Source organism: Stegodyphus dumicola, chromosome 9 (assembly GCF_044657685.1).
Source record: "Stegodyphus dumicola isolate Sdum_Otavi_A_Nest chromosome 9, ASM4465768v1".
NCBI lineage: Eukaryota > Metazoa > Arthropoda > Arachnida > Araneae > Eresidae > Stegodyphus > Stegodyphus dumicola.
In genome coordinates, this window is record NC_140776.1 from 183,615,773 (window position 1) to 183,631,651 (window position 15,879).

The 15,879-nt window shown below is 33.5% G+C and overlaps 1 protein-coding gene across 2 annotated transcripts in view; it reads left to right on the plus strand.

Moving 5' to 3' along the window:
* Positions 1 to 531: 531 nt before the first annotated feature.
* LOC118204755 (high affinity cationic amino acid transporter 1-like) overlaps positions 532 to 15,879 on the plus strand; it is a 117,004-nt gene continuing 101,656 nt past the window's right edge. For both annotated transcript variants that reach the window (XM_085824449.1, XM_085824451.1), the window contains exon 1: positions 532 to 919. The gene's annotated coding sequence lies outside the window, so the exon portion shown is untranslated. The remainder of the gene's footprint in view (positions 920 to 15,879) is intronic.

Consider the following 15,879-nt stretch of genomic DNA (forward strand, 5'->3'; position numbering starts at 1 on the left):
CTACAAGATATTAAGAAGCAAAAATAATGTTAACTTTTTGTCATTTTTGGCTGTTAGTAAAAGTGCTGATTAGGTTTCCTCATTAAACATAGGATATTGATTTTTGAATTTAATTTTCATCTTTTCGAAAATTTATTTGCTATAAAAAATGTTGAATTTATATATAATCAAAATTAAATCCTTTCTTTTTGTTTTAATTTATTTTAGTTTTTATGTTCATTAAAGAATACAAAAATTCAAAGTTCCCGATCTCTTTTGTGAGCCATTACGTAAACGCAAGGATGAAGAAATGCTAAATGCTGCATTAAAGATTTTAGTAAATAATCAATACTAATTGCGCATTATCTTTAATTTTGTTTCTTTTATTATGTAATCTTTTTTGTTATGATTCTTTTTCCTGTACGAACAAACCGCTTCCAGCCAGATGGCACTTTTTTCATATCAGAACAGGAAACAGCCTTGAGATTTGGGTTAAGTACATTTTTCGTATGACTCAAGGAGCAGCTGTATCAGAGAGTTAACGATGAGTGAGGAATTCAGCTGGGACGAACTTCGTATACTAAAGAGTTATTTTGAATTTTTTTTTTCCTTGCCAGTGAAAGTGTTATTATGCCTTCTTTCATAACCAGCTTTGAAAGCTGCGTAATCGAAGCTGTGGCTGGGAGTCACGTGCTGACCGTTAACGCGCGTGCGTCAAAATTCGTCTGCTCTGTATGATTTATCATTCTTCCCATTCATGTTGATATGTTTGAAGAAGTTTCCTTTCGAATGCAAGAGTAAATTTAACAATCTATAATTTAAATACTTAAATACCATTTATCAAATTTAATTATCGTATATTTAATTGTGTGTGGTGTAAAAATTATACAGTGAGTAAAATTAGCTCTGCATTAATGGTTCAAAAATTCTCAGCTTTGAGGTAAGAAATCTTTGCTAAATTCGTAAAATTCGTTAGTGTATTACGAGAAGTATATTATATGTTTCTGCGTACTATTTTAACTGTGTTATATATTTTTGTGATTTATCTGAAATAGCGTTGTTTATAAAATGACAAGATTTTCTTTCTTCAAAATCAGGGTATTTTTTAATTTCTTAAGTTCATTAGAGTAAAGAACTTTCCACTTAAATGTTAAGTAATTGTAAATTTCTATGATATAAATATGTAAAAAATAAAACATTATTATTTGAATAATATTAAACGTCATATTCAGGATGTATTATTAATTTCTTTCTTTAAATTGCAATTTTTATGATTTTTGTCAAGTAAAAATAAAGTGCAGTTCTGAAATTGTAACAGAATTGTACGTTAAATAATAATTAACAGAATTGTATGCAACAGAATACATGTCTATTAACTTTTTAGCATTTTGTTCTGAATGTTTAAATTTAAAAAATGCAAATTTTGTCCTTCACGTTGAGTCCATGTAAATATGGAACTGATCAGAATTGTACGTAGTATTTTAGCGAACGAAGTTACAAGGAAAAGACGGAAATTTCATTCGCTCATTGGCCCACCAGCGGCCGAGCGGTAAAGTCGCTGAACACTGGTAGTTCGGTCCGAGGTTCGAATCCCGCGAACGGGCTGGCTGCATGGGAGTTTTCGTGGTTTTCCCCATGTGTAACGTGTATACGAGCCAGTTTCCCTTAGAAAGTCCTCCACGAAGGCATCCCTCCCCTTAGGCAGATAGCCCTCGAGGCTTTGCCATAATCACACACACACACACATTCGCTCATTGCCGGGCGCGTTCAGAAAGGGGGCGAGATAAAACAACTGGTGGTTTTGTGCATTGTTTTGAACCATCTGAAATATCCGTATGTAATTAATTTTACTTAATTAGTAAAGGAATAAATTCTCTAATTTTTCAATTAAAAATATAATTAGGTTTATGTTATACGGAATGATGAATACTTTCAGATGTTGTTACAATTAATAATGAATTATCATTATAAAAGAATTGTTTGATGTTTTTTCTATAATTCTACAGCAAAACAACTAAAAGCGAATCATTGGAAGCTTTTTTTGTTTCGTTGCGTTATTATATACCAAAGGTAAATAAAGACAATTTTTTCGATGCACTTTTGTATTTTTCCAATAACTTCTGGAAACAAACCGTGGTTATATTTCTCATGTGTGTGTTATTTTTTCATCGTTGTAATATTCTGTAGAAAGTAAATTATCTGATCCGATCTTGTCTATTTATACTCAACTGAAGACAAACTATGTATTGCCTTCTTGTTACTTCCTTGTGCGAAATCCTTCCTAATGTTCCTTGTGCTTCTTGTTACTTCCTTTTTTTGTAAATATTTCGCATACTTCACTGGGAACATCCACTTTTTTTTTTTTTTTTTTTTTTCTGAGTGACGTTTGTATGTGCGGACGGAATAAAGGACTTTTTCCGAAACGGTTTGTAAAATGGATTTTAAATGGATTCAAAATGGATTTTTCTCGTGACTTTTGTACGTGCGTATCTCGCATAACTAAAAAATGATTAGCCGTAGAACGCTGGAATTTTGTATATGGAATTGCTATAACACAGTTTCTTAAACTGTGGGTCGCGACCTCCATTGGAGTCGGGGGATCTGCAGCAGGGTGTCGCCAAAATTTTATCAGTTTTGATATTTCTTTCATGTATTATAATAATTTTACTATTACCAAATATTTTTACTATGTATTTGAAAATAGATAAAGATAAGACAATACAGACAAAGAAAGAAACGAAAACGTTTCGGTGCATTCTTTTTAGAATATAAACGTTCATTTTGCTTGCTTTGCATGTGACGCTGTCATTTCATCTGTTACTTATTCAAAATTTTCACATTGTTCTAGGTCTTAAAATTAGAAATTAAAGTTAATGGCCTAAAACTGCAATAGTATATTACAGTGCAAGTGAAAAAATTGACAGTTTCACTCACGCGTGTGTCGGATTTGCGCAATGCTTATGTGGTCCCTCAAAATTTTCGTAAATATTACGGGCTTCTGGGGTCGCGAAAAAATCTCGGTGATAAAAAGGGGTCGCGACTGAAAAAAGTGCTATAACATCTAGCTGTGCACCTCCCTTTTTTATTGCAATCGGCAGTACCAAACGCGTATAATATGTATATACACATTCCTCTTATCTGGCTTAAAATTGCTTACCCGGCTTTTACCTTCGCAATCGTCTGTCGTAGTCATATACTTCCAGTTACAAATGTGCTCGAAATGACGAAAATATTCATTTTCGGCAAAGTCAAGTTAAAAGAAATTTTCGACAAATAGCGAAATTCAACTTTTAATATGATCTACGGATTCCTACACATATATTCGGAAAGTTTTATACTCGTTATGGAAAAATAAAATAATAAGAAGCTTTGACTTCCTTGCGATAAAAATTGACCGGGATATTTAATTTCAAAATTGGCAGTTTTTTATGTCATTTTCTACTTGCCTTGCAAGATCGGTTAATTAAGTTAGAATAATTCGTGAAAATAAGTTTAAGTAAAGTGCAGCAAAAGATCTGTATAATTTAGCAAGCCGTACGAGTAAGTCATGAGGGATTTGGGCTCTAAAAAAAAAAAAGAAAAAGAAAAAGAAAAAAAAAAAAAAAAAAGAGAGAGAGAGAGAGAAGGTTAATCCGCAGATTTTTTAAGTTACTACTTCTTTATGCTAGAAACTGCAAAGAATGCAGGCATGCTTAAGAGAGTATGTGGATAGAAGAGGGAGACTAAATCTAAAGTAAATATTAATCTCATCGCGAATTTGAAATACTGCTAACGAACTGAAATTTGACTAACAAAGCTGGCATTTATTAGACTATGCTTCCTTTAAACGGAATCAGAGCAAGAAGACATTTCATTTCAGAACCGACTGGACGCATTAAAACTAACTATTCTTCATCTTCTACCCTTTGCTTTATGATGGCGTATTTAAACATTCAACAAATTTGCATTATTCCTTTATTTTTATCTGTTTGAGAGAAGAAGTTCAAAGTAACTGCGAAGCGTTTTATTAATTTAATTAATGTTAGTAATGTGTTCTGATTTGTAATTTATCACTCGGGCTTCACCGTGTTTATGTATGGTACGTGAATCAACGCTCTTTTAGAAGTTTCGCGGTAAGAAACGCGGAGTTTTTCAGTTCCTCTCATAAAGCGTTTTTTTCTTCTTTCAATCGATTTCCATTGCAAAATCATACGATTCCTGGGTGTCTTTCGACAATTCTTTCGTCATATTTTAATTGAGTGTCCATGTTTTAATAGTTTTCGCCAGAAATATTTTAGTAGCTGTGAGTTACCTCTCGACCGCCTAATCGGAAGAGAGGTCAATTGTAATTTATTTTATTATTTAAAAAGAGACTGGATTGTATTACCTAATGTTATTTGTTTTGAAGACTGTGTCTTGAATTTTAATGTGTGCTTTTAACTTTTATATGACTTCATTCTGTGGATTTGGTACATTTGTCTACTTGTTTTTATTTATTGTATTTTAATTTCATCATTTGTAATCATCCCATCTCGTGTTTGGCGCGCTATAATCATCTTTGGTTTTGCGTCATAATCTCTCACTCACTCACTCTTTCGACAATTCCTTTGATTGTTTTATAAGCTAAAGGTCTTTTTCTTCTTCACTATTACTGCTTCACTGTCGACTGGTGTTATAAGGTCACCCAATTTTTCATTCATGATTTCTCGATAAATATATTTTCAGATATAGAAGAAGCATATATCTGAAAATATCTGCCCTCAATTGATTTCGCAAATTTTAGGATTTTTTTTTTTTTTTGTTTCATTTTTAGTCGATGGAAATTCTTTAAAATTGTTGACAACTTTTGCCTGAAGCTGAAGCCAGTAAGCACTCATTGTTAATGAATGAACCTTGGACCGCGAATGAATAAAATTCTAACTTCGGAAAAATTACATGGAAGCAATTAAGGTAAGGCGAATATAAGAAGTCGTGTTCTGCACATCCTCACTCGACCAGGATTTATGCTTGATCAGTAAGCAATTATTATACGTGCTTTGCCATTCATATAGCGCTTAAACGGATTTACTCCTTTACCTCTTTATTAGGAGGGAGGTGGGATCGCATCAAAAGCACTTCTGAAAGAAAAACATATGTCGCACTTGCCGCAACCAATCTAACAAGGCGATGAACTTTTTAAAGATATCTCTTTAAAATGCCGCATCGTTGAACCGGCCATCCAGGGTCACCACTTCCAAGTGCATGAAGACCATGAAGAACGGAAATTTTTTTTAAACCTTTCAAAATCTGGCCATTTAAGCTACCCACTTGGATGTCTGACACCACTACCGTCCTGGTCAGCATAGGCTACCCTTTTAGATAGTAGCAATAGGGCTCGTGTATTTTATACCCCAAAGCCCAGGACATAGGAGGAAAGGGTTCTGGATAACAGATAAGCCAAAGTACTGATCTGTGTAAATTTCTGTATAGAAGAGAAAAATGTTTCTGAATTCTGGAATATACTGCAAACGAAAGAAAATTTGATGTTACTCATTTGCTAAACAGAATATTTGTTTATCAGTGACAAAGGGAAAACTTACAAATTATTAGTAATAAATATTTTTTAGAAAGTTAGTGAGTAAAATTATAAATATATTTTATTGAAAATGACAGTACCAGTTAGCTATTTTCAGGATTATTTAGAGCATTATGTTTTATTCGAATTACATTTCGTTGCTATATTTATCGTCAAAAATTCTATCTTCTCCTCTCCTTAAAAGTGTTTTATTGTTTTTTTTTTTCCTTTCTTTCATTTAAAGTATAGGACACTCAAAATATTTTAATCTTGATTGTTAATTGGAAATCGAAAATTTCGAGAAACCGTTATCACGGATTTCTAGTTAAAAAAATCTGATGTGTACACGACATGACTTCCTTATACGCATTTATTCTTGCATTTTATTTAAACTTATTAGATTGAATTAAACCTACTTCGCCGAAAGCGCATAAACCACAATAGAATAAATGCATTCTTTAAAATTCAATTTGTTTACCATAGCGACACTCTGGCGCTAGGTTTACCTAACAGTATTATATTTCATTCATATTATAACTCAGAATGCACAAAATGTATATCATTTAAAAAATTATCGAATCGTTGCCACATGTTCTATTCAAATACTATAATAAAGCTAGAACTATGTATAAAAGAAATTAAGCAAACAAAACAAAACAGAAACAGTTTTTCACAGACGCTTGAGTATTTCTCATTGAATTAATTCAGTTCTCACTTCGCGAGAAGGCAAAAATACATAAAAACTCAAAATATCTATATTAAAAATTACGAAGTAAATCTGAAACGCTTGTTTCCCCGAAAAAATTCCAGAAAGAATTAAGCATGATTTAACTGGAAATAATAAATGAATGCGTTATCTTTGTTGTTGCGAAGCTAAGTTTCTCTAGATTGGCAACAAATCTACTAGTCTCCTGTTTCAAATGTAAACATCAATGGCCGCCTTTAAAAACAGGCTTAGCGGCAATTAAACAACTTTAAAATTGCTGATAATTCTAAAAATATTGCACACAGATTTACTAAAGGTATAAAATCCTTAACCGGAAGATAAAAACAACATAATTCAATCATTTTTAAAGCAAAAAATGTACAATTTACAAGCATCTAAGAGTAAAGAAACTGAGATCATTGAGCCGGGTAACAGAGTGGATACATTTGGTGCGGCCGATTGCAACCAAAATACGAGGTGCACATCTCCACGTTATAGCAGTCCTATATACAAAATTTCAACGTTCTGAGGCTACTCGTTTTTGAGTTATGCGAGATACGTACGTACGCACGTACGTACATACGTTCGTACAGACGCCACGAAAAATTCTCTTCAGAATTCATTTTAAAGCAGTTTTTTAGTTTTTTTTTTTGGAGGAAAAAGAGTCTTTTATTCAGTACTTACGTACAGATATCACGCAAAAACATCGTTAAATTGCATTCGAAAGCGGTCAAAGTGGATATTTTCGTTGAAATATGCTGTCTGAAACTTTTCGCGATTACAATACTTCCTTTTTACTTCGTACAAGGAAGTAAAAAGTATATTCACGTTTTAGATATCACCGCCATATTGTAACTAAAATATTATACAGTACAACTCCAACTATCCGAACTGCGACTATCCGAATCGTTTTCAGAATTTTTCAGAATCAACTGAAGAAGAGAAGGAAAAGGAGAAAACTGAAAAACTCAGGAAAAGAAAAGGGAAGAGACAGGAGGAGATGAGGATGACGAATCACTTTAGGGATTAGGAAACATTCTTTTGGAAAATGGTATGGATGTTCAGAAGTTAGTGCTGAGGATACAACAGAATGGATGGTGTGTGATTCGTCAGACCCTAGGTTTGAAATTATGAGTGATAAACTTATTAAAAGTGTGAGAGATGAAAGTGTCGAGGAATAAGACGACCTTAATATCGAAGTTGAAGCAGACACCGGGACGCGTAATGGCAGACCGCACATTGAGTTGAACAATGTTAAGCAAATTTCGCTTACTGCGCATGCTTGATGGTGTACCTTTGGCGCGGGGAGAAATATTGGCGACTAAGCAACCCTACGCTAGCTTATTCGTGATCGTTATGGCTGTCGAGTGTGTTCGAATGATGTTTACAACTGTAATGTTGTGGAACTTTGCTTATTAGTTATTTTAACGTCCATACCGATTGCACTTGCTTATTTTTCTAATATATATTTCATTGCAATTTGTCAATAACAGTGCATTTAATATTTGTCAACATATGTTCGTAATAATTCGTTATTTAAATGTAATTTGTTTGCATGTTATAATTCAGTAATTGTAAACTGGAGTATCTCGCTTAATTTGTTAGCGTATATTCGTGCTTTTATTTTCTCATTTCAAAGAATTTAATAACTAGCATTAAGGAATTGTAAAATTTCTTCAGTGTTATTTGCAAGCACTTGTTATATTCCTCAGTGTTTCTTTATGTATGTACGAATGGAACATATGGTAAATCCTGAATTGTTTTTATTGCTTAAAAGTATAATGAATAAATTTTCAACTAATATATCCTAAATTTCAGTCTTTTTCTGAACGAAAATTTGTACAGTTCCAAAGGAATGTGCAGAATTTCATAGGTATTATATTTTACATTTTGAATGCAAACACTGCTTCACATTACTTCGCAATAATTTCAGCACAGCAAAAAATAGTATTTTAACACAGTAATCAATTTACATTTACATTATACCCTACGAAGATTTAAACGCCAGATTTGTTTACAATCAGATGGCGGTACATCTACCATATACCGTATTTATCTTCTTTTCAAATCGCGCCAACATTGTAATTACGCCAAATTGTTTTCTGGGCATGCGCAGTGTGCGACATTCGTTTAACACTGTTCAACTCAATATGCGGTCTGCCATTACGCCACCGGGACCATCAGCTAGTGAAGCGTTTGCCGGCCATGAAGCTGCGCTGAAGTGGATGGAGCGTCAACCCGAATGTGACCACATGCAACTTTTCATTGCCAAGCGGAAGCGGGACTTGGCTTCCCGAAAATGGGCAAGGAAAGTCAAACAGTTTACTTTGACCGAGGTGTTCAGCAAGCAATGACTTTCAGCATTTGTAACTTCAACGTTGTACAGAAAAAAACATTTTTATCTCTAGGGAGCTCGAGACTGTGTATCGGAAATTCTAAAGATATGCTGATTTTAAAATTATTTTGGATATTGCTGTTGAACTAAATTTTATGTTTTACGCCCGAAGAACATGATATTTAATAAATAAAGGTAACACACAGAACGTTAAAAAACGCCCCTTTAGACTTAATTTGAAATCTAAAACCTTTCATGCTTTTTTTCCCCCCTCCCCAGTTTGCTGAGATCTATGTAGTCGTTTTTTTATTTTTGGTTTAAACCTGGAAGATGCTGCACAAAGCTATGATATCATTTTATTCGAACTCAGTCTATTAATCATGCAGATTAAAAGCTTATCTTGCATGTTTCGATACCCTGCCTTTACCCCCCCCCCCCCTGATCGTGGTTAATGTTATCAGCCGGATATTGTTATCGAATTGCCGAAATTTAGCCCACTTGCATAGGAAAGCATGAAAACATATTGCTTATTGTGATACCATACTTCATTATTCTGATATCATAGATCACCTTTCATAAAATTATTTTTATAGTATGATTAGCGAATTCACTCGCCGAACTGCTCATTGTGATCAACAGTTCGATTAATGTTATCAAAGAGTTACAGAATACATTTTTGAAACCTCAAAATCAGGTCAAATTAAATTTTAAAAATTGTCAGATAACAGAAAAATGTCACCCAGTAAGAGATCAAGTCAACAAGCTGCTTCTCTTTTATTTTAGTTAACCATTTAAAATTAGGCAAAAAATTAAACTTTTGTTTAGTTTAACTCAGATTTTTAATCCCTCGGTTGATTTCGAGAAAGATCCGGTACCGGCCTTTCTTTTTCATTGAGAAGATATCTGCCGGCAGCTTTCAGTAATCCAAGTTAAATGACTCCAAATCCAAATTTTAAAAAATTCCAAATTCTCTTTCAGAAGAAAATAATTTCTAGAAACATTAGACACAGTTCATGAGTGAACTTTTACATAACGTTTCCAGACCGTCCACTAATCCATTAAAAAAGTTCTAAAGCATCTTTCTGAAGAAAATAATTTCTAGAAACTTTAGGCACAGTTCATAAATGAACTTTTGCATAACGCTTCCAGACCATCCACTAGTAAAGACCTTCTTCCTAGTTAAAATCAGGGCTGTGGAGTCGGAATCGGAGTCGGGCAGATTTTGGGGTAAAAGGAGTCGCTAAAAACAGGTCGACTCCGACTCCAGTTTTTGAAATTAAATTAAAATGAATTGAAAAAATTAATGACAGCTGTGTTATTATTTTTATTTACTGACTGTATACATTAATAAATAATTAATTTCTATTTTATTTGCATATTAATAAATAAATATAAGGACGAATGTGATATTTGCCCTTAGCAATTAAACTGATTCATTTATTAACAAATCTCACTGGTAAATTTAGGTAAGCAGCAATAGCAGCAAGAACTCCCAAAATTGAGGCCATTCTTAGGAAGCGAGCAGGAAAAGGAGCATTTATTGATCAAGCAACGCGATAAGAAAGTACATATTTTGTGATAAAGAGTTTTTAGAATTAAGAAGTTTTTTAGAAGAAGTAGATAATCCTAATGTTTCACTAACAGAAAGACTGTGGAATGATCTTACAGAATTGGAAACTCTTCTTTCTACACCACGAAAAAGTTGCAATCTGAAGAATTGACAGGAGACGAGAATGGAAGAATAGGATGTTTCTTTTTTCTGAAATGGAGGGTTTATTGAAGAAGGAATCATTTCTTCAATAAAGAAAAGAGAAGCTAGTTTGCTAGACAATGAGATCTTGCTGAATTCAATATATGTAGATCCTGAACACCGAATTTTCTTGGATGACGAACAAATTAAAGAGACAAAAAAAAAAAAAAAAAAAAAAAAAAAAGCCACCTATGAATTTTCATTAAGAATGAAATTATTCTCAGAACAATTGGAAAATTCGAATCAGGAGAGTCAAACTGCAGACATTGCAATTGAGTCTCTATCATCCTTTTCTAGTGATGAATTATATTTTAAGAAATAGTTTTGGATAATATTGAAAAGGCTAAGGCAAAACGAATGAAAACAAAGAACCAAGAGCCTTTAGATATAAAAATGAAAAAATACAAACAAGATTTCTACACGGCCTTTGAAGAAATAGAGAAATATGATTGCGCTTGCAAGACACCTCTTTTAGAACTTAATAAAAATATATCCTGAAAAGTTAACTCCTAACAGTAACAGCTCTTCTTCCTACTTAGGTTAGTGTGGAAAGACTCTTCTCAGCTCTGAAGTTTATCAAATCCATCTATGGCCCTTCAACAAAGAATATCTTCCGAAGCTATACTGTTTCTTAGAAATAACTAATGCCAGTTTTTCCATTTAATAATAAATTCTAATTAATATAAATAATTTTCTATGCCATCATTTTTTTTCTGTAGCATCTATTACTTCTTTTATATTAAAAAATAAGCTGTAACCTATGCGTATATGTTTATATATATGTAATAATAAAATTGTTTGAGGGAAAAAAGAAAAGAGATAGAAATGGAATAATAAATAGTCATTTAATTGAGCCATGGTGAAAGAAGCGATATTTAAGAAGGTGGGTGTAATAGCTATATTGTACGAATTCTTTTCTTTATCAGAATGGTTATTTTTTTATTATATATATGTAATAATAAAATTCTATAGTCAAGAATACACTTAAAATTCTAACTGTATGTTCTTTTCATTTTTAATGGCGACGTTCTCTTATTTGAAAGTACGTGGAATTAAATCCACAGCCCCGTAGTCAAGTTGTTTTTCCCGCCTTTTCTACACGTACAGTTATAGAATGTTCTGGAAATATTTAAAGCGAACTGGAGGCTGACGTCATTTCTTGGAAGCTCTGCCTTTCCAGAGACTATAAAAGGACTCGCAAAAGGAATATCGGGGCTGTTTCTTAAATGTCACGATGCAGTAAACTTCATACAAAAAGTTATTAGTAATTTTTTTATTTACTCCGGATATCTGACTTTTTAACTGCTATTTCTCCTGAATAATAATAAATGGATCCTTTTTTTTTTTAAACTTATCGTCTGATAATTTAAGCTACGACTAAAGCTGGTACATCACATATATATATGAGGGAGTCGGAGTCGGTCATTCTCCTTACCGACTCCACAGCTATCTTTAAAAATGTTGTGAAAAGAAGTATTTATACATTTCTACTAATATTACATTAGTTAAATTCTATTGCTTATTTGAACGCTATTTTTCTTATCATTTAATATTTAAGTAGTTAAATTCTATTACTAATTTGAACGATATTTTTCTCATCATTTAATATTTAAGTGTTTATACATTTCTACTTACATTAAATTAGTTAAATTTTACTGCTGGTTTGAACGATATTTTTCTCGTCGTTTAATATTTAAGTATTCATATATTCGTACTTACATTAATTAGCTAAATTATATTGCTAATTTGAACGATATTTTTCTCGTCATTTAGTATTCAAATATTTATATATTTCTACTTACATTAAATTAGGTAAAGTCTATTGTTGATTTGGACGATATTTTTCTTGTCATTAAATATTAACGTCAGAGTTTAAATTGCGCCGCAGCCCACCAGAGCCTGGCTCCGGTACTTTTCACTTTCTGAGGTAAATCTTAATTCAAGCCGGAGTGCACCGAAGCCCTAAATAAAAAGGCTCCAGTACTTCTTTTATGAAAGTGAAACACAATTTCAGCAGATAAATTTTAATTTTAAATAAATATAACTCTAAAATCGATTATAATTTCCGAATTCATGCCTGGGAACAAACACTTTGACGGAGGTTAAGATATTTAAAGAAAGAAAAGCTCCCATCTGCATATCAAAGGCTCATTCTCCAGTCAGTGCAATAAATTTATGAAAGCTGATAAAATGTTTTGTTCCCGAAAGTATTAACAATGATTGCCTTGGCCTTTCACGTCCAGTGCTAGTGACCTCTCATTGCAGTGCTTCTGCTGACTTGAAATATGTAACCAAATACGGGGTACAAAAATTGTCACTTATGCAGATCTTACATTTGTACGCATGTTATCATCGGATCGGATTCGGGGGAAATTTTATTTTGCCCAGTCGCATTCTGCTTAACAGCTAGAATTATATTTGCAGGGCATCGCGGTCAGAAAGCGTTTGACTCTTTATTTTCGGAGCTACAATTCTCCATTAAAATTCCTTTGTATACTCACATATTGTTTGTAACGTTCTTTCGTTTTACGTTTTTCCATTGGAGTGCTGGAAAAAGGAGTTCCCACCCTCACTGAAATCGTACGTTGTACTGTATATTTACAGTCTAAACTCAGAATGAGGCTGCTGAGCTGTTTCTTAGTTTTTTTTTTTTTTTTTTAATTGTAAGTCCAGAATTTATTTTAATTATTACTTATTTTTAGTCCAAAGGGGCTTTGTCCCTGAGGTACTATTGTTTTCGTTTTGGCATTTTGCGTTAAAATCTTTAAAAGGCTATATCACTTTTCAAACTGTTGCCACCAAATATTATCGCCCTGTATTATATTTGAAGAAATTAAATAAAGAAGAATCTGCATAAACATAAGTATGTTTCTCGCATTGTGATAAAACAACGGTACCTAGAGCCATTCAGTTTTGAATGACTACTGCGAATATGAGCATCTGGAAGCCCAAATTTGAAATTTGGAATTTGTTTTATTATAGATTTCAAGTTTTGATTAACATACTCAAGGATTTCAAAGCAAATAGTGGCAACATTGTACAGAAAAACATTTTTATCTCCAGCGCGCGAGACTGTGTATCGGAAATTCTAAAGATGGGCTCAATTTAAAATTATTTCGCGATATTGCTGTTGAACTGAAATTTATGGTTTTAGTGCGAAGAACATGATATTTAATAAATAAAGGTAACACACAAAATGCTAAAAAACGCACCTTTGGACGTAATTTAAAATCCGAAACCTTTCAGATTTTCTTTTTATTTATTTATTTTTCCCATTCTTCTTGACGGCCTTCCAGAGGTCTTCGGCTCTTCTGATTTTAGAAATTAAGCCCTGATTATCATTTAATTAATGCTATCAAAATAGTCGCACACAAACGTGATCGCATTAAGCAGTCCTATACTGTACTTCTCTTTCATTTTCGTCTTTGCGCTCTTATAGTGAGTGGCTTGTGCTAAGTTACTCAATTAAGAATTTCTTGACTAGACAGAATTCTGTATCTTATATCGTTCTTGTCTATTTTCTTCCACTTTATGCTTACAATCCCTGATAAATAAATTTAAACCAGATCTGATGATATTATCTCTTCATCGACAAGTACTTCATATTTAATGTTATCAAGAATCATGTTATTATTTTTTTAAATGCATAATCTTGAGTTAGCATTAACCTTTTAACCTCACCCTGAGCTTTAATCATAAGAATCGCTGCATCAGCGATCATGAATTTATTCCAAACGCTTACAAGTACTTTATTTTCTTCAAGTACCAGTACGAAACTATACACGAAGAATCCTCATATGCACAATCGGGAATTTGTAAAAACGATGCATAATTTTTGTTCTGAAATTTTTTAACTTATGATTTTATAATAAAGTTAAAATGATGATTACTATCCATAGAAAGGCTTGACTAAAAAGATTCTGAAATTTTACTTGTGAATTCATTAACTTCATTATCAGAGATGCAATGGCTTAGTGGACCAGGGCCTTCTTCAGAGCGTTCTTTCGTTATGTTCTTCTTTTGACCGTGGTATTTCGGTTCTGAATATTTATAAATTTTAAATAATTTTAAATATCATCTAACCATCTCATTATGGGTCTTCCAGGTATTTTACTTCCTTTTTATGGTTAAAAAGTTTAGCATACGCTAATTTTCCTTTGTCTATCTTTGCAGTATGATCAGGAAATCTTTTCTACGGACTTTAATGTATTTTCTAATGTCAGTGTTCTTAAAAATCTTACACAGTTTGTAAGGTTCCATTATGTTAATCTAATCAGTTACTATGATTTACATATTTACTGTCATTTCTCCCTTCAGTTTTCCTACCAAAACGCAAATTAGGTTAAGAGTATTTAAGATAAGGATTTCACACTGTAAGACAAACGTGTTTCTGCCTCTCGAGGAAAATGTTACTAGGTTTTTGCTAGCTCAAATATGATTGTATTCTTCGGCTTTGCATCATAGTTGCCGAGATTTAAACTGTTAAGCCAGTGAGAACTTTGAGCCAATTTTGCGTTAAATCAGTTGTGAAATTTTTTAGTACTAAACTTACAGGGGCTGGACAAAAATATGGAAACACCTTTAAAAAACATGTTTCTTTGCTTAATATGGTGTAGAAAACCCGTTGGCATCCAAAACAGCTTGCAGTCTTCTTGGAATGGATAAATACAGTTCCTATATGTTTGCCAAGGGAATATTATACCATTCTTCCTGCAAAACGGTGGCAAGTTCAGATAACGATGTTGGCGGTGGATAACGAGAACGCACTTTCCGTTCCAATGTACACCACAAAGGTTCGATAATATTCAGGTCTGGTGACTGTGGTGGCCAGGGGAGATGGGACAACTTATCCTCGTGCTCAGAAAACCAGTCCTGGACAACGTGAGCTGTGTGAACAGGGGCTTTGTCGTCTTGGAAGACATCATCACCATCGGGGAACAAAGTTTGTACCATGGGATGAACTTGATCGGCCAAAATGTTCACATAAGTCTTGGCAGTCATGTGCCCTGACACAGTTATCATGGGGCTAGCAGAGAACCACGATATGGCTGCCCAAACCATAACAGAACCCCCGCCATGTTTCACTCTTGGCAACAAGCAGTCTGTATTATAGGCTTGAGATGGCGTTCTCCAGACGTAAACTCGGCCAGAAGTGGGAAACAATTTGAAAGAAGACTCGTCAGACCATATTACTCGCTTCCACTGCTCTATAGTCCAGGCTTTATGACTTAAACACCACCTTTTCCTGCTACGGGCATTAGCATCACTGATGAGTGGCTAATCAATTGCAGCACGGCCAGCAATTCCCTGTTTATGAAGCTCCCTTCTAATTGTTTTGGTACTCACAGGGTTCGGTAACACAACATTCATTTCAGCAGTAACTTTTGCAGCTGGGGTCTTCTTATTTTTCGTCACAATTGCCCCTTAATGATCGTCTGTCACGATCACTCAGGATACACTTTCGTCCGCGCTGTGATTTAGCAGATGATGTTCCGCTTTTTAAATATGCGGAATAAATCTTCGATATAGTACCTCTTGAAACACTAAACACCTCGGCTACCTTGCTTACGGAAGTA